The sequence below is a fragment of the Euprymna scolopes genome, chromosome 38 (genome assembly GCF_053919585.1).
Source record: "Euprymna scolopes isolate OS-2025 chromosome 38, ASM5391958v1, whole genome shotgun sequence".
NCBI lineage: Eukaryota > Metazoa > Mollusca > Cephalopoda > Sepiida > Sepiolidae > Euprymna > Euprymna scolopes.
Window position 1 is genome coordinate 54240250 of NC_136519.1, and position 19885 is coordinate 54260134.

Consider the following 19885-nt stretch of genomic DNA (forward strand, 5'->3'; position numbering starts at 1 on the left):
GCTAGTCTCAGTCTTTTCTACAAATATTATTATGGCGTGCGTTCCTCAGAATTGCCTCATCTACTTCCTGCTTCCTTTGTTTCAGCTCGTTTGACTTGTGGGTCTAGAGGTCTCATTACAATTCGATGTTTTTATACCTCATTGTAATGCAGCTTCTTATTCCAATAGCTTCTTTCCAAGAACTGCAAGGTTGTGGAATTCTCTTCCTGCTCACTATTTTCTTTCTACCTACAGCCTTGGTCTTTTTAAGACTAAAGTCAATAGTCAACTCCTGGCTGTGCAATAATCAGTTTTTTCCTTGTTAGCTCCTTACATTAAGTGGATTCATGTCTTGTCTCAAGCAATTTTCATTGATAAAATCTAGGATGGTAGTTCTCTTTCGATCGAATGATTGCTTTAAAACTTTTTAATAATTCAATTTCTTGTGTTCTTCAGATTCCAATTATATTTCTGTCTATTAAGTGCATCTCTACCTAGCAGTCTCCAGTCCATGCCATAACTGTACTCGGTAAAATCTTAATGCAATTTAAAACGTGGCTTTAACAATAACTAATGTTTTAATTATTGCACCATTGATATGTTTTGATTGCAAGGTTGACTTTCAGCCTCGACTTTCCTAAAATCAGCCAAAAATTTACTGGAATCAGAGTTATGTCAGAGCCAGTATTGACCTCCATGTGGAAATATTTTCCATTTATTTTCATTTTTTTTTTCTAATTTTTGTTGCGTCCGCCTCTCCTTTATCATTTAGTGTGTCTTTAATTTCCTCAACTTTTCCTTTTTATCTGCACACGTTCAGGACGTGAGTTCCTTCTGTCAATTGGGTAATCGACAGCTGGACATTTATTTTATGCTTTGACATACCATATGCCACAAAAGGTGCATAAGATTTTGGATCCCCGACAAAAGGAGGGTGGACTTGTAAATTCTCCCTTGTCCGTTTGGAATTTTTTAAAAATTTTGCACAAACATTAAACATGATGTGAGTAAAAAGTTAATAGAACAGATTTTCTCGGAAAACTCCGGTTTCCCCCTTTTGGGGTTAAAATGGCTAAAATTGACACTTTTGCGCTTATTAAAAAAATTGATGCCTTGAATTTTTATAAAACTTTCTGAAAAGTTGTAACTAACTGATTTCTATATAATTTTGTTTGTCTATACTTCACAATAACGTTTGGGTGTGCCTCAGGGGCTCTTTTAGGGCTAATAAAAACAGTTAATTTTTTAGACTATTTTACCATATTTGTCCAAAATGGTCTGTGTACACTCATGAGCCAAAAAATGGGCCAAGCGTGAAAAAAGGAAGAAATCGATTTTTCAATATTCTTCTTTGAATTTTTGTTAATTTTAATTGAAAATTTCTATTTTCGGATCATTATTATTATAGCATATCAGAATAAGCGGAAAAATTAATCCTAAAAATTGTAAGACCACATCTTGACAAGGATGTAAAACACCGAATTGCAGGATTAAGACAGTCCAGAATGATTTACAAGCAGATTTTTTATATTTTAAGGAAAGAAAATGTGAAAACATCTTTTCTGTAGTGAAGCGAATTGGTCGAAGGTTCGAAGTCGAACGCTTGGTAAAAGGGAAATCTGGATTTGGTCGCCCTAGAGCATCCACTTTGAAGGACGACCACAGGCTTAAATTAACTGTTTTGAAGGATTGCAAGAAAACTTATGTTGACCATAGCAAAGAATTCAAAACAGGGGCTGGAAATTCTCTTTCTAGATATACAATATCTAGACGAATGAAAGAAATGGGATTTTCTTCTAAAAGGTGTACAAAGAAGCCATTTTTTATCTAAGAAGAACATCAATGATAGAAAGAGATTTTTCTCGTGTTATGGCAAGAAAGATACAGACTGGTTCAGGAATGTTTTCTGGTTAGATGAATCAAGATTTTCTCTTGTTATTGATGCTCCTGATGCTCCCAAACGGTGCAATCGAAGAACTGGAGAAAGATTTTCGCCAAGTTGCATAAAAACGACAGTTAAATACGGGAATGGAGGGATAATGGTATGGGGAACTTTTGCTGCAGCAGGAGTTGGGGAACATATTAGATGTGAGAAGTCACTTAATGCAAAGGAATACATTCGAATATTAAAAACAGGATGGTTACCAAGCATCCAGAAGCTGGGAATATCCCAGAACATTATTTTTCAACTTGATAATGCCCCTGCACACACTGCTGAAGTCACAAGAAAATGGTTTTCTGATAGTTCAATTAATTTGATATTTTGGCCAGGTCACAGCCTCAACTTAAACCCAATCGAGAATATTTGGTCAATAATATCTCGTGCATTGGCTGGAAGAACTTTTTCGAATAATGACAAACTGTGGGAAGCTGTGCAAAGTGAATGGAATAGAATCTCGTCTTTGCAGTGTTCCACTTTGGTTGAGAACATGTCTAAAAGGATTGATCTTTTAAAGAAATCAAAAGGGAATGCGATTCCATACTAGCATTTCTTAAAGTAAATGTGTTGTTCTGTTATTAGTCTCGTTTAAGTTTCCTTGTTAAATTATTTAATATAGCTTTTAGTGCAATAAAATGTATAAAAGTTGTTTGGTCCATTTTTTTTTTTTTTGCTCACGAATGTATGTCTATTTAGCAGTTTTGCATGGTGTTGAACTCAAATTTAAATATGTTAAGGTCTTGGGGACTTTGGGACTAAATGGAGGGGGGGGACAAATCATGGACTTAATCATTTTTTTTTTGCGTGTTGCAGAACTCAAATTTATATATGTTAAGGCCTAAAACTGCACTGTTTGTTCATTTTCACTAGTATTTTAGGTCCCCTAGGGACTTTTTGGGCTAAATGGGAGTGGGGGGAGACAAACGCTGAACTTAGTCATTTTTTTTATGCCTCGTTCACTGTACACTCATGGGGGACCATGCATGCTTCACTTGTTTTTATTCTTTTTCACTCTCAGAAAAGGCATCTTGCCACTTGGCACTACAATTTCAGATTGTGTCTAACAATGGACTGTGGGGAGTTGAGCAGCGAGATGTTTGTTCACATTACATTATAACTTTGCAAGTTAGTACTGTCAGGAAAGTCTAGCAGTCTGAGGAAAGAAAAGGCTTTCCAGCATCTAGGGTCCTCAACAGTGAAGGGTTGGGATTTTCCTGCTTATTGGCTTGGTCACTCTGTGCAAAATGTTTCTGCTTTGTCTGATTGTTATATTTGTTAATTAATTTCAGTTGCTGCATGAATTCTATGCATATTTCTAGTGTTAAATTAACATTTTGAAACGTTTAAAAGAAGGGTCATGCATACCTTCTATCAAACGTATCATGATTAATTGAACTTCTTGGCTCATTTCACCGGCACCAAGTTTTTCAAATTTACAATATCTTGTTCGTTCTTTGAATCAGTTATAAATCCTTGTGGTTCTGTTTTCAGAAACTTTGTTCTTTCAGCGATGACTGACCTTTCCTTTGGTCTGATATTCTTTTTTATTGTCTCGCCAATTTCTTTAAGGGTCAGCACTTCCAAATTTTTTGGGTATGCCATCTTTGAAACTTTCTGCGTTGTTTTGCACTTAGCTCTTGTGAGAAACATGTTAGTAATTTAATTTTGCTCTCCTTCGTTTATCTTTTAGTTTATTTACTCTGGCCAGCAGTTGTCTCAAAGCATGTTACCCAGATTTCTGAGAGGTGACAGTGGTCTAGTGGTTTATAATACAGACTGACGACCTGTGTGTCCCAAGTTTGAATGGAGTTTGTTCCACTTAGGATGTTGGCAACCTTCACGGGGTCCCTCATGTAATCCCTGATGTTTTTATAGAAATAATTTTGACTAGAAAAATATCGGGAAAACCAATGCCAACAATAGAATCTTCAGCTTCATCTGATACGATGATCCATGTTTCTACATAGTCGGGATTGTTCAGTGTGTTTATGCATGCAATCAGTGACGCCATTGTTGTTCCATGTTAATCTCGTATCAAGTCTCTGGATTACACCGGTACTCAATATCTAGGGTTTACTCTATATTTATTCAGGTATCTCATTTGCATACCGTGCTACAAAGGATATTCGGCATTAGTTCATTATTAGAATTATTTTTGCTTACAACACATAATTCTAATTAGAAAAGAGTTGTGTTTGAAGGCTATTATAATGCAGCTTGTGCTAACACCATGGACACGAGTTGGTGTATGAAATAATGATGACGATATTGAAGGAATTTCAATAATTTTCAATTTTCAATTATAATATATTTATTTACCAACATAATCTGTCATACTGGATGGTAGATGTTGATATCCCAAAATTTTCGAGAATAAAACAAAATGTGTACAACTGCTTGGGCAAAGTTTTCCTTTGTCTATTTTTTTATTTGTTTATTTTGTGAGGAGGGGGCTAATGCACTCCTTCTGAAATCAAGCCTGGGTTTCTCTGGACTTGTAGGTCGGCGCCGAGTCCTGCCACATCCAGGGTCTGCCAGCAGCCACCTGATTGCACCAGGGGATCACCACACTCTTCAGCATATCCAGGTACATTTTGGTGTTAACTTTCAAGCCGACTTTAAAGATCTGAGGTGGCATGATGTGGCCATCACTTGAAACCACACCAAAGACCATAACCGTGGCCAAAAACTTTGTTACGTCCTTGTTATTCGTGGCAATCCAGCAATGACTATGTCTGTTGTGCACCTGGTCCTGGCAGAAGTTCTTGTTACAATATTTTTGCACCTGTACGGGGTATGATCCGCACAGTCAGGAGATTCTATTTATAAACGATGCTGCTAGGAACTGACGAATCGAATTAATTCACATTCTGCTACCAACCAATTAGAAACCAGAATTACTCCATAAATATTAACCCTTTCTGTACCAATTTTGCATATGTTTTTTCGTGTCAACACAGGAAGAATCTTTTGCTCTATGGATTCCAACTCGAGAACTGTCTACTGCGAACCAGTCACCTCCCAGGACTTGTGTAGAACAACGAGCATCAGAAACTGTTCTATCTACTGCGAACCAGTCACCTCCCAGGACTTGTGTAGAACAACGAGCACCAGAAACTGTTCTATCTACTGCAAACCAGTCACCTCCCAGGACTTGTGTAGAACAACGAGCATCAGAAACTGTTCTATCTACTGCAAACCAGTCACCTCCCAGGACTTGTGTAGAACAACGAGCATCAGAAACTGTTCTATCTACTGCGAACCAGTCACCTCCCAGGACTTGTGTAGAACAACGAGCATCAGAAACTGTTCTATCTACTGCGAACCAGTCACCTCCCAGGACTTGTGTAGAACAACGAGCATCAGAAACTGTTCTATCTATTGCGAACCAGTCACCTCCCAGGACTTGTGTAGAACAACGAGCATCAGAAACTGTTCTATCTACTGCAAACCAGTCACCTCCCAGGACTTGTGTAGAACAACGAGCATCAGAAACTGTTCTATCTACTGCGAACCAGTCACCTCCCCGGACTTGTGTAGAACAACGAGCATCAGAAACTCTCTATCTACTGCAAACCAGTCACCTCCCCGGACTTGTGTAGAACAACGAGCATCAGAAACTCTCTATCTACTGCAAACCAGTCACCTCCCAGGACTTGTGTAGAACAACGAGCATCAGAAACTGTTCTATCTACTGCGAACCAGTCACCTCCCAGGACTTGTGTAGAACAATAAGCATCAGAAACTGTTCTATCTACTGCGAACCAGTCACCTTCCAGGACTTGTGTAGAACAACGAGCATCAGAAACTGTTCTATCTACTGCGAACCAGTCACCTCCCAGGACTTGTGTAGAACAACGAGCATCAGAAACTGTTCTATCTACTGCGAACCAGTCACCTCCCAGGACTTGTGTAGAACAACGAGCATCAGAAACTCTCTATCTACTGCGAACCAGTCACCTCCCAGGACTTGTGTAGAACAACGAGCATCAGAAACTGTTCTATCTATTGCGAACCAGTCACCTCCCAGGACTTGTGTAGAACAACGAGCATCAGAAACTGTTCTATCTACTGCGAACCAGTCACCTCCCAGGACTTGTGTAGAACAACGAGCATCAGAAACTGTTCAATCTACTGCGAACCAGTCACCTCCCAGGACTTGTGTAGAACAACGAGCATCAGAAACTGTTCTATCTACTGCGAACCAGTCACCTCCCAGGACTTGTGTAGAACAACGAGCATCAGAAACTGTTCTATCTACTGCGAACCAGTCACCTCCCAGGACTTGTGTAGAACAACGAGCATCAGAAACTGTTCTATCTACTGCGAACCAGTCACCTCCCATGGCTTGTGCAGAACAACGAACCATTGGAAACTGTTCTTAAACTAAACATGAAAAGAACCAGAATATGTTTGGCTTCTTGTGGTGCTTCAGTTTGTTGAGCAACCTGACGGAATTGATTAGTCTGAGGTTCTTTGTCTTCTCAGTCAATATTTGGCTTGTTTGGCACTTGTAGGATCTACATTTCAAGTTTTCCTACATACATGCGTTCACGATTGTGAGTGAAATATCTAAATCTCTGTCAATCTGCCGAATAGGCCGCTAGGGAATTTCATAAATGATTGCCTGGACCTTTTTGATGAACTGCTTGGTCCGGGTCTTGGACTTCTGCTCCAGCACCTCCAAAGGGTTATCAAATGCGTTGAACCATTCAAATTTACATTTTGAAGGTGCTGGCAATGGTCTTGTTGTCATAACTTGGATCGGTAGAGAGCATGTGTTGTACAGCAGAACAACGAACCATCGAACATGATAAAAGGCTCCTATCGGTTTTGGGATTTGTACATAACTGGCCAACAACTGGTCTGTAACAAAAAAGAAAGCCGGTTTTTACCAAATGGAAATGGAATAATGTCGTCTTTCTAGGGCGACAATTTTATCGTTCCATCTTGTAGAATAAGAATGTTATAGACAATTTGGAATGAGAAATAAGAAAGTTATGAGATGTAATTAGAATCGATAGGAAAGTTATAAGTAATTGAAAACTATCTAAAGTTTATAAGAAATTAGAAATAAAGAAAGTTAGTTACTTAGGACAGTTAATAGGCATTTGAGTATAAAATATACATATATAAAATATATATATAATCTATATATATAAAAGCGAAAATGAATGCATGTATGTATGTACACTTTTCCTCGATGTCCACAAAAGGCTTCTTTCAGAGAAACGCTCGCTCGGTTCACAACTTCTTAAAACTTTTTATATCATCTATAAATTGTAATATCTCGCAGTTAACCACGGAGCTCGCCTGTCTATTTAATTTTATTGACTTTCAAACGTTAATTATTCGACATTTCCCACATCAGCACGTGTTACATTTGGTTTTCGGTATAAACAAAAAGCGAAACTCGACTCTAATCACAGGCCCAAAGCCAGTGGTCTCTACAGAGCTAAGTAACGTTTGGTCAATGTCGATTTCGTCATATCAGACGGTAGCTTTCATTTCGAGACGAGACACTCCCCCTAATAAACAGGGAGCTGTTAGTTAAAAACAAACAAACCGATTTATTCACCTCATTAAAAACTGTCCAGCAGAAAATGCTAACTGCTGAATAGCTATCGCCGTCATGTGAATCAAAAATGCGCACCTGTTTTTTTCCCCACTTTACTATTTTCCAACTGCGCATCGTCAAGGCTTCGTTTTTTTTTCACGGGCACCTGTTTTTCTTCTGGTTTTTTTCACACACACCTACAAACACCCGGGCAACGCCGGGTACCCCTCGCTAGTATATATATATATAAAAGAATGATATGTGTGATATGAAGTTTATTCAATTTAGAATAATTTTGTGTACGATAGGCGTGAGTTCTTATTAAAGGAGATAATCTAACAATGCTAACAAGGTTAGAATGATAGATCAATGGTTAAATAGATTTGCAATACAAAATTTTACTGAATCCAACATATCAGAGAATTGGTTGAAATCACTACACTTGCTCAGCATTGAGTTCATCCTAAGGATGAATTGATTATTCTGGAATTGTTATGGGAAATGTTCATCCTCCTGGATAAACCAATGCAGAAGCATGGATGTTTTGAATCACAAGAAAATTGGCTCAACAAGGGAAATATAGAAATTAGACAAAGTTATATAAAGTTGAATTTGAGGACATTGACTCCCTGAAACATGAGAATTAGAGAATGATCTTGCATATTATCAGAAAACGTTTGACCTTTGAACAGTGACCTTAAATGAAAAGAAGAACCACCATAGTTTGTATGTGAAATGAAGTGATCATCGTGAATTCCTCTCATTGGTAACATTGTAACATTGGTAACATTGTAACATTGGTAATATTGTAACATTGGCAGTTTTGTTCTGGTTTTTCATGAGACCAACTGTTTCATATTTTTCATTTCATATTTTTCATTTCTTCTTTTTCATTTCATATTTTTCATTTCATATTTTTCATTTCTTCTTTTTCATTTCTTCTTTTTCATTTCATCTTTTTCATTTCATATTTTTCATTTCTTCTTTTTCATTTCTTCTTTTTCATTTCATCTTTTTCATTTCATCTTTTTCATTTCATATTTTTCATTTCATATTTTTCATTTCTTCTTTTTCATTTCTTCTTTTTCATTTCATATTTTTCATTTCATATTTTTCATTTCTTCTTTTTCATTTCATATTTTTCATTTCATATTTTTCATTTCTTCTTTTTCATTTCATATTTTTCATTTCTTATTTTTCATTTCTTCTTTTTCATTTCATATTTTTCATTTCATATTTTTCATTTCATATTTTTCATTTCGTATTTTTCATTTCATATTTTTCATTTCATATTTTTCATTTCTTCTTTTTCATTTCATATTTTTCATTTCATATTTTTCATTTCTTCTTTTTCATTTCATATTTTTCATTTCATATTTTTCATTTCATATTTTTCATTTCGTATTTTTCATTTCATATTTTTCATTTCATATTTTTCATTTCTTCTTTTTCATTTCATCTTTTTCATTTCATATTTTTCATTTCATATTTTTCATTTCTTCTTTTTCATTTCATATTTTTCATTTCGTATTTTTCATTTCATATTTTTCATTTCATATTTTTCATTTCTTCTTTTTCATTTCTTCTTTTTCATTTCTTCTTTTTCATTTCATCTTTTTCATTTCATATTTTTCATTTCATATTTTTCATTTCATATTTTTCATTTCGTATTTTTCATTTCATATTTTTCATTTCATATTTTTCATTTCTTCTTTTTCATTTCATCTTTTTCATTTCATATTTTTCATTTCTTCTTTTTCATTTCATATTTTTCATTTCATATTTTTCATTTCATATTTTTCATTTCGTATTTTTCATTTCATATTTTTCATTTCATATTTTTCATTTCTTCTTTTTCATTTCTTCTTTTTCATTTCATCTTTTTCATTTCATATTTTTCATTTCTTCTTTTTCATTTCATATTTTTCATTTCTTATTTTTCATTTCATATTTTTCATTTCATATTTTTCATTTCATAATTTTCATTTCATATTTTTCATTTCATATTTTTCATTTCTTCTTTTTCATTTCATATTTTTCATTTCTTATTTTTCATTTCATATTTTTCATTTCATATTTTTCATTTCATATTTTTCATTTCTTCTTTTTCATTTCATATTTTTCATTTCATATTTTTCATTTCTTCTTTTTCATTTCATATTTTTCATTTCTTATTTTTCATTTCATATTTTTCATTTCATATTTTTCATTTCATATTTTTCATTTCATATTTTTCATTTCATATTTTTCATTTCATATTTTTCATTTCTTCTTTTTCATTTCATATTTTTCATTTCTTATTTTTCATTTCTTCTTTTTCATTTCATATTTTTCATTTCATATTTTTCATTTCTTCTTTTTCATTTCATCTTTTTCATTTCATATTTTTCATTTCATATTTTTCATTTCTTCTTTTTCATTTCATATTTTTCATTTCATATTTTTCATTTCATAATTTTCATTTCATATTTTTCATTTCATATTTTTCATTTCTTCTTTTTCATTTCATATTTTTCATTTCTTCTTTTTCATTTCATATTTTTCATTTCTTCTTTCCATCAATTTTTTTCTTCTAAATTCTTCTATTCTTGCTCTGTTTCTTTTTCTTCCTCCTCTTTTTCCTTCTTTCTTCACTTTTTTGGTCTTCTCCTTTTTGTGTTTCTTTTTGTTTCTATTCTTTCATTTATTCTTGTTCACCCTCCTCGTCGTGAGCCATCATCATCATCATCATCTGTATCAGCATCATCATCTGTATCAGCATCAATAGGATCATCAGTATCATCATCATAATCAGTATCATCATCACCATCATCAGTATTATCATCATGATCATCACCATCATCATGTATCAGTAAAGATGGTGGACATTAACTCATTAACTTATGCAATTGAACATAATGGATTAATCTGTCTTACGCGATTCAATGAACCACCACCATCATCATCATCATCATCATCATCATTATCATCAATATCATTGTCATCATTGTTGCCCTCATCAATAAGGATAGATGTCCTGTTTCCGTTTTGAGGTCAGAAAAAAACTGACAACTGGATTTTCTTATTCACTTGTTTGCTATGCCATACTCCAGAGCGCCAAGCTTCCTTCACAAATCCATGTGCTATATCCAATTCTAGACGACAAGAGCAGGGTGATAAGTTGCAATTCTCATCCGCTTACCAATGGTTCGCTTTGTTAGACACTTCCGCTCAGTAACACTGTAGTGTTGTGGGGATTTGAGTGTTCGATCAATCTTCATCCTGTATGGACCTCCATATGCAAATGCCGAGCTGTGTGTGAAGTGATGTCACAGTAGGGAAAAAGAAAAAGAAAAAGAAAAATAAAAAGAAAAAGAAAAAGAAAAAGACTGTAAAAACAGACGAGAACATTCGAGAGGACAAAGGTCAGATAGATGGAGAACGATCACGTTTTATTCGTGAAAGTACCTGGAAATAAACGTTGTTACAAAAAAAGAAAGGAGTCGAGTTATTACTTGTCTTCTATTCCTTGCGATGTAGTCTACTACAACGTGTTGGATCCCAGGTGGCTACATGTTAACACGTGTGTATTATGTTACGATCTGGCTTTTCATTTGAGAACTCACAGTCTTGGCTGGCTCTGTCAGAGGCTTGCCCATTCAACAGCATTGTTTTTGCAAGTAACAAAGCATGCAAGTCCCATCACCATGTCAAGATGTTGGTGCAAAATGGGAAAGAATCAGGGAAAGCTAAAAATCATCGCAATTGATTCTGAATAGATTCATTCATTCAAGTGGTGTCCTGCCTGGTACGGGCATTGACGGCTATGGCTCTCCATCTATCTTCCTTTCTCTCTTGAGGCATTCATGAATTCATTATTGCTCATCATTTTTGACGTTGCCCACGTGTTCAGACTGTCAACATATGTTTCTCACTGTCATCCTCAGTTTCTTCCACCCAGGATCTTATCTGTTCTATTCCGCTTTTTCTGTAAACATGGCCCATGTACCTCATTTATTTTTTCCGTACTGTTCTTATTAGAGACATTTCTGTATTTGCCATTTCCAATACCTGTTCATTTCTTTTCTGTCCAGGATATCTTTAAAATGCTGTTGGTGGTTGTTCAGCACTCACAACCGTATAATAGAACAGACCATACATATATTTGGAGTATTCTGAATTTGGTGTCAATTTTGATGTTTTTGTTGGTCATAATTGATGACAGTCTCTTAAAGGCGACTTTTACTGCATCCATGCGACTCTGTATTTCAATAGTACCCTTTCCATCAGATGTGATTCAGTAGCCTAGATATTTGAATTTATTAATTTATTTAACTGATACACCGTGATTTTATATATTGCATATTGGAGCATGGGTGTTCTTGGATATTGTCATGCTTACCGTTTTTGAGATGTTTAAAGTAAGTCCTTTACTTTCACTTGCTTCCACCACAGTATCCAGCATGTGTTGGAGGGTCTCTTCAGATTGCACTATTAACACAGTGTTGTCTGCATATCTTAGATGGTTAATGTTGTGTCCACCCAAACTTATTCCTTTGATGTCCTCATTTCTCTCTCTGAATAGATTAATCTATATAAAAAGGTAATTTTATGTTCGTCAGTACGTTATCATCCTACACTCTTTTTCAAAAGGACGGGCTTGCTCGCTCAACAAAGATGTAACGCATAAGTAAAATATATTTTTTAATTCATCTGATGACACTGATGTGTTGAAAGTGAAAATCAAACAAAAATACACCCCCATACCCAGTTCTATTTTGAATCTCCATTAACCGTATGGTCTGGACAAGTATGTTTCAGTTTGAATCGGGGGGGAGGGGAGTAATTATACTGTGGCCATCTATAGAAGAGCAATATGTCACAAACTCCTACAATGACACCACTGTGAAATCTCGATGTGCTGCACTAGTAGTTGTTTGGATTTATTTGCTTCCCCACTGAACAAATTAGGCACAAGGCCGTTTTTTAATGTGGAGAGTGAGGGGGAAATGGGGATCAACTCCTCGCGGAGTAGGGGAGCTGGATGGTGACAATTGGTATGAAGGGTTTCCCCTACATTGACCAATAACTGATTCCCACAAGGGCAATGGTCTTTGCTTGAACTTTGGTGCCCAGCCCCGCATGGAGGGGGGGGGCGAGTTGCACTAGTAGTTGTTTAATGTTAGATTTCGGACAAGAAGTAAAACGAAGAGCTCGGGCGTATAGATAACCAGGTAGCATAAGTATTTTATATCTATAACTCTAAGGAGTATTATGTACTTATTTTTTAAAGATTGTAGCTTTATTTATCTGTAGCCAACTGTTCCAAATAGTATTTAAGATAAACTAAAAGGACTTTGAAACTTGTCCCAATTCATACTTAAATAGTAATTATGAATAGGAAAGATATCCAGTGTAGTAATACATACGTCCTCGCTCTTTGTAAATGCGTCAAGCCATCTTAATAAGGGGCATTGTCTGTAAGTCGTTTGAGCTGTCACACTTCAGATAGCATTTCTCTCATAAAAATACAGATTAAGTGGACGTATCTTATAGCATATGCGTCCAAGCATCTCTATACAAGTATATATCCGTCGGTTGGTCTTTCAAGCTTAAGTTCGAAAGTATTTGCATTGTTTTGCCATGCTTAAGTTTGAAATGACATTTTCTTTGATCTGTCATGCTTGTATTTGAGACAGCATTTTTTGGTCCGTTTTGTTTAGGTCTAAAATAGCTTTTTTGTTAGTCTGTTATAACAATTTCTGTGGTCTGTCATGCTTAAGTTTTGAAGTTTGAAATAACAATTTCTTTGGTCTATCACGCTTAAGTTTAAAATAGCATTTTCCTTAGTCTGCTGTGCTTAAGTTTGAAATAACATCAACATATTTATTGGTCTGTTACGCTTAAGTTTTAAACAGCATTTTGTTAGTCTGTCAAGCTTAAGTTTGAAATAGAATTTTCCTTGGTCTGTCATGCTTAGATGTATAACAACATATTCATATGTTTGTTGATCTGTCACACTTAAATTTTAAACATTATTTTTATTGGTCTATCACGTTGAAGTTTAAAATAATATTTTTGTTGGTGTGTCATGCTTAAGTTTGAAATAATATTTTCGTTGATCAGTTACACTTATGTACGAAACTACATGCCGATTAGTCTGTCACAATTGCGTTTGTCTGTGATGCTTAATTTTGAAATCTTTTCGTTGCTCTGTCAAGCAAGTTTGAAATATTATTTTCATTGATCTGTCACACATAACATTAAATCGGTAATTATGATAAATTGGTCAGCTATTAGATCATCCATGGTCGGTATCCATTGGATCGCTTCGTTTTCCTTCTTCATGATGATGCAAATGTGTACACCACCATTTTTTCTGGGGGGGGGGGAACTATCACAACGGGGCTAACCCAAAGGGTAGGTCCAGTGAGTTCTTCAATTACGTCCATTTCTTGGAGATGCTTTAATTTTGTCTCCACGTCTTTCCTCACGTGGAAAGGTATTCTGCAATGTCGCTGTTGGTGAAACAAAGGAGTCAATGTGGAGATTAATGATGACTCCAGAAATTTTTCCCATTTTTCCATCAAACAGTGAAATTCGTCTGGAATAGGAATCGTCATGTTGAACGTAAAATTGAATGTTATCATGCCAAGTACTTCAGCAGAGTGGGCACTAAATAAATTCTGCAGACCAAGAAAGGGACTTTCATTATCGACCACGAATATCTTGGCTCTGCTGGACTTGTCCCAAAATTGTATAATGCCCGTGGTAAATCCTTGGATAGGTATTGCATGTTTGGCCATGTCCACGAATATCTTGGCTCTGCAGGACTTGTCCCAAAATTGTATAATCCCGGTGGTAAATCCTTGGATAGGTATTGCATGTTTGGCCATGTCCACGAATATCTTGGCTCTGCAGGACTTGTCCCAAAATTGTATAATGCCCGTGGTAAATCCTTGGATAGGTATTGCATGTTTGGCCATGTCCACGAATATCTTGGCTCTGCAGGACTTGTCCCAAAATTGTATAATACCCGTGGTAAATCCTTGGATAGGTATTGCATGTTTGGCCATGTCCACGAATATCTTGGCTCTGCAGGACTTGTCCCAAAATTGTATAATACCCGTGGTAAATCCTTGGATAGGTATTGCATGTTTGGCCATGTCCACGAATATCTTGGCTCTGCAGGACTTGTCCCAAAATTGTATAATACCCGTGGTAAATCCTTGGATAGGTATTGCATGTTTGGCCATGTCCACGAATATCTTGGCTCTGCAGGACTTGTCCCAAAATTGTATAATGCCCGTGGTAAATCCTTGGATAGGTATTGCATGTTTGGCCATGTCCACGAATATCTTGGCTCTGCAGGACTTGTCCCAAAATTGTATAATACCCGTGGTAAATCCTTGGATAGGTATTGCATGTTTGGCCATGTCTGCAAATATCCGAGTTGTGGTCTTGTGTATGAGTGGCTTGTGTTTTAGACCATCGTATACACGTCCAGTGTCCACTAGTACCAGTGTCTAAAACGAAAATTGCTTGGGAATTATTCACAAGGGCGATAACTTTCGGTGCCTTAGGTGACGTAAAATTAACTGAGTATACAAACTCATCACTATACGTAGAAGGGTATGCAGGAGGATTGGTGGAACAAATTTCTTTTACCATCTTAGCATTGGATACTCTCGCAAAATAGTTCTTTTTGTGGCAGTTTTTACACTCTTTTCCTCGAGCTGGACATGTCGGGTGCGTTGGAGAGTACCCACAATAGTAGCAGGTCTGTTGTCCATCATTCTTTTTTGTCCATCACGTGGTTAGTTATTTGAGGTGTCACAGTGGCTTTTTTACTACCAGGAACTAAAACAATTGTCTTTTCTACTGTTGGTGCTATTTTGTCAGTATTCTTGTGCGTACGATGCGTGTGGTTCTCACTGTTATAAAGCGTGTGCAATTCATTCCATTCCATGTATGTAGCACATGTGTGAGCCAGTTCAATCGCTCTAGCTTCATCCAGAACTTATTTCAATGTAGAATTATCTCAGTATTTTCAAAATCGCACGTGGAGGCCATGGAGTTTGTAACCGTACATAGTAGAAGTCTAGATTTTCATCCGGATTCTGCATGGCCCATCGAAACTTAAAGATTTCATACAAAGTATTTTTTGGAGATGTAAATGCTCAGTCAACGACATTTTTGTAGCTCCATACTTGTTCTATAATATCGAACCGTCGTCTGAGACGGTGGTTGCACCTATTTCTTTTGCTGGTCTGTGAAATTATGAAATATATCGAAAACTTCATCTCATGCATAATAAAAAAGGATTGCTTTCCTTTTTTGTCATTGTCGATGTCCACAGCAACAGACAGATTCTCCAGCTTGTCTATCCATTTTTTCCAGTGAACGGTGGTCGTGATCTCGTCTGCATATACACTGAAACGTGGGCAAACACATAAACCGCCGCTGGCCATTATTAATATTTCTGAAAATTTGTGGTCTGAGTTCCTCACAAAAGATTTCGCCAGATATGATATTGTGGGTCTCCCGGCTCGCAGGTGTCAAGTTGCGAAAAACAGACAAGACACAGGTACATGTTGATTACAGCTCAGTCACCATTAAATTGACTGGCAAGCCGTATTTATTCTTCTGCATATACAGTAATGTCAGTAAATCTAATATTGAGTTGATTACGAGAAAATAATTCTGTGTATGCATTTAAAATGTCTTTATGTAAAATATTATTACATGAGGAGTCATTTAGAGTAAACATTTATTTTATTTTACACATCTTAACTTGACAAATACATATGTAAATATTGCTTAAATTCTAAGGAACATTGCCGTCTTGTGTTGGAATTTTTTTGTCCCAATAATTTTTTTGTACCGTTTACTTTTATTATATTTTTATTCTGGTTCTTATATTTGATTTTCTGTATTTCGTATCTTATGATTCTTAATTTCGTATATTTTGGGTTTGTCGAAACTCCCTTTAATTTGAAGAACAGGGAAATGCTAGCTCCTTGATGACGTCATGAGCCCAGCGCGAAATTCGGCCTCTTTTGGAATTCTGGCGACGTGGAGAGTGGATGCAGATTTATTGCCCAGCGCAGAAATGGAATTTTGATGAGCCTCCTTCAAAGAAGAAAACCCGGCAAGAATACCCTGGACGCGTTGAAAGCAAACTACTAAGGACTTATTTACATGGCTACGGTTTGCACGTAAATGGAAGGAGTGTAAATTTTTAAAAAGACTTTAAATTGCGAAAAGGAACAGGCACACGCCTGACTGACATCAATTTGTGAGTACGTTCCTAAATTTATTGCATATGAGAGTGTGATTAGGAACTACTATTTGAAATATGATATCGTATTCGTTTGTTCATACAACATTTTCAATATAAGAACCAGCGTATTTTTTTTCATTATAATTGGCGTTCTTTGAATTTAATGTCCGCAAAGGGAAATATTTGCAACTTTATTGTAAATAAAATCTCTTCTTCGTTTTGAAACAAGGCCTTTATTTTCATTTTTATCCCCCCCCTTTTTTTTATTTTCATGCTCTTATTTTTTTTCCAGGCCGTTATATTCGCATCGAATTTATCTGAAAGAGGATAAATTTCCGACACTTGTAGACACTTTCTATCGAGCCTAACGACCTTGACCTTGTCGAGTGAAAAGACAAAATGGAACACAAAACGAACCGAATAACAAATAGTGAAGAAGTTTCTCCTTTTACGCCGTTTTGTCTTTTCGATATGAAGCGTCTATCCATGTTAGTATTTAGCAATATTTACAGATTTAATGCATACATTTCTCGAATTCAGATGCTTAAAATGAAATAAACTTTAACCCTAAATGATACCTTATGTAATAATATATAACATAAAATCCGTTTTCAATGCCTACATAGAATTATTTTCTTGTAATCAATTTAATACTAAATTTAGTGACATTACCGATTGAACTACTCTTCGTTGTCCAAAATCAAAGTAACACGTTTCTATGCACCAAATTCGCGTGGGCTTGAATTAATGAAAAATAATTATATTTAAACTAATCAAAGAACTTTCTAAATTTAATCGCATTGGTCTTTCTGTGAGTCACGTAAACCCTTTAAAGGAACCAAATTTTATTTCAATAAACAGTTGAGACCAAAAATTCAGACAGTGCTACGTCTCCTAAATAACCGCAATCCTCAACTCACATAATCACACACTGTCACTCGCATACTCACACAATCAAAGCATCACACACACACACACACACACACACACACACACACACACACACACACACACACACACACACACACAAACACACACACACAAACACACACACACAATGACATGCTTGAATCCCTTAATGTCGTCCACTTATTTAAAACAACTCATCAATTAAAATATTCCCAAACTTTATCACTGAACTATTTTTCTAATATGATAAACAAACAATATTAACTATTATAAATAACTTTTAATGAATTATAATTATAATTTATTTAATTAAGCAGAGAAGTTTTGAAAACGATTTTTTAACTCCTGTAATGCAGGACTCTTAATTGATCGGTTCAAACTTCTTCAATGTCTTAACTAATGAATTACTTTTGTTTTTACAAGGACTCTGAAAATATTCACGAACATTCTATGGTTTTCTTATTGCTGTAACCTTCCATTTTAAACGTATATAAAATATCTTTTTGTGGATATATGCCTTCTAAACTGATTATTTTGTTTTGTTTACCGTATGACATGTTTCTTGTTTTTTTCACATTTGATTATAAAATCTGAAAAACCTTTTCACTGAAAATATTTCTCTGAATTCGGCCCATCTCTAAAATAATTCTCTCATTACAAAACACTTTAAAGTAAAACCCCAAAACTGGTGCGAAAAACTTCCCTTAATTTCATTTTTAAACGTGCATATTAAATGGCCGTATCTTTAAAATATACGTTTTTTGTTTGTTTCTTTGTTTCATTTTATAATTGGACTTTACTCTTCTGGGCTTGTTGATCTTGATTTTGTTTTATTTTTATAAAAAATACCTTTAAACCGAATTACATTAGCTTTTCCACCCACCCACACCCCTCATGCATATTCCTCGCCCATCAAGATATTTTTACGTACGCACGCACTAACAAACTAGTATGCCTGCCTCTGACTTAGAGTTTATAGCGTGAATCCTGGCTTCAACAACTGTTACATCTTTGGAAATATGCCAAGACTTGTGCATGTAACCTATTTATAAGTTGTGAATTAGAAAAATACACAAAGATAGATGTTATGTCACCATTTAGCACGTATTAAATTGTTTTTGTTTTTGTTGTTGCTAACTTAATGCTGAGTTATGTATCCTTGACCCGAGCTCTCCATGGGTGGAGGAGAGGAGTGCACTGTCATGGCAATAAAAGATCTCACATCATAGATGAATAACCAAACACTTGTGTTCTGTTGCCATTCCTCGTTATGTGATGTTTCCATATCTTAACTATACAATTACATCAATTATGTAATGTTTCCATATCTTAACTATACAATTGTGAATGAAAAAGATAAAAACACGGTTAACGAATGAAACATATTGATAGTTTAGATGAACATTTATACCAGACCTATTATAGGGATTACAACACGTCCGAAATTATACAAGCGAAGAGAAATTACATTTTTTAAACAAAGAAGAAATAGTTACAAAAGGCAAAAATAGCAATCACGTAAATTAGTTTCCAATTCCATCTGCCGTACATCAAACCATCTTCTGCACTTAAAATCACTTTTGACACACAAAAATTAAATCATCAATTTTGAACCCATGACTCATTATTTAAGTTTTGCATAATGGATGAGAAACCCTTTTGGGGGAGCCCTTACTCCTCATATTCGGGGTCCTTTTACCAGATGGGTACTGTTCTCGTGGGGAAGTGTTCACATTTCATGCAGGTGCTGTGTGATTTTCAAAATGTCAGAATATATCAGCCAGGTTAGACTGACAGCTATTTACAAAACTCTGTTGAGTCGAAATCGTCTTAGACCCCAATAAATGCTGACATCTGTATTTGTAAAATAACATAACATGTGCGTTAAAACGTATATTTCTCTTCCTCTCTCTCTCTTTCTCTCTTCACTCCTTTTCTCTCTTTTTCAATGAAGAAAGAGAAGAAAATTGAATTGTATTGAAAGACAGTCCAAGTTTGGATTCTATGCGTAACTGACGCATAGAAGTTTTGCATCAGCCGTTGGCGTCATGCCACAGATCAATTTAAGTATACTTTACCAGTGTTACAATAAAAGAATCTATATTTTTATAAAAAAGATCCCTTGTTTGCTTATTCTCTCCAGTATACAGGGTGGAACTATAAAATTGTCGCCATAGAAAAGACGACATGATTCCATTTCCATTTGGTGAAAACCAGTTTTCTTTTTTGTTGTAGACCA

At 35.5% G+C, this 19885-nt stretch overlaps 1 protein-coding gene across 16 annotated transcripts in view; it reads left to right on the forward strand.

Moving 5' to 3' along the window:
• The window catches only part of LOC145263147 (putative monocarboxylate transporter 5), a 643731-nt gene that overhangs the window by 376662 nt on the left and 247184 nt on the right, over positions 1-19885 (forward strand). Inside the window, exon 4 of one of the 16 annotated variants that reach the window (XM_080120125.1) lies at positions 17030-17225. The exons of the other annotated variants lie outside the window; for them this stretch is intronic. The gene's annotated coding sequence lies outside the window, so the exon portion shown is untranslated. The remainder of the gene's footprint in view (positions 1-17029; positions 17226-19885) is intronic. 16 annotated transcript variants of the gene reach the window in all.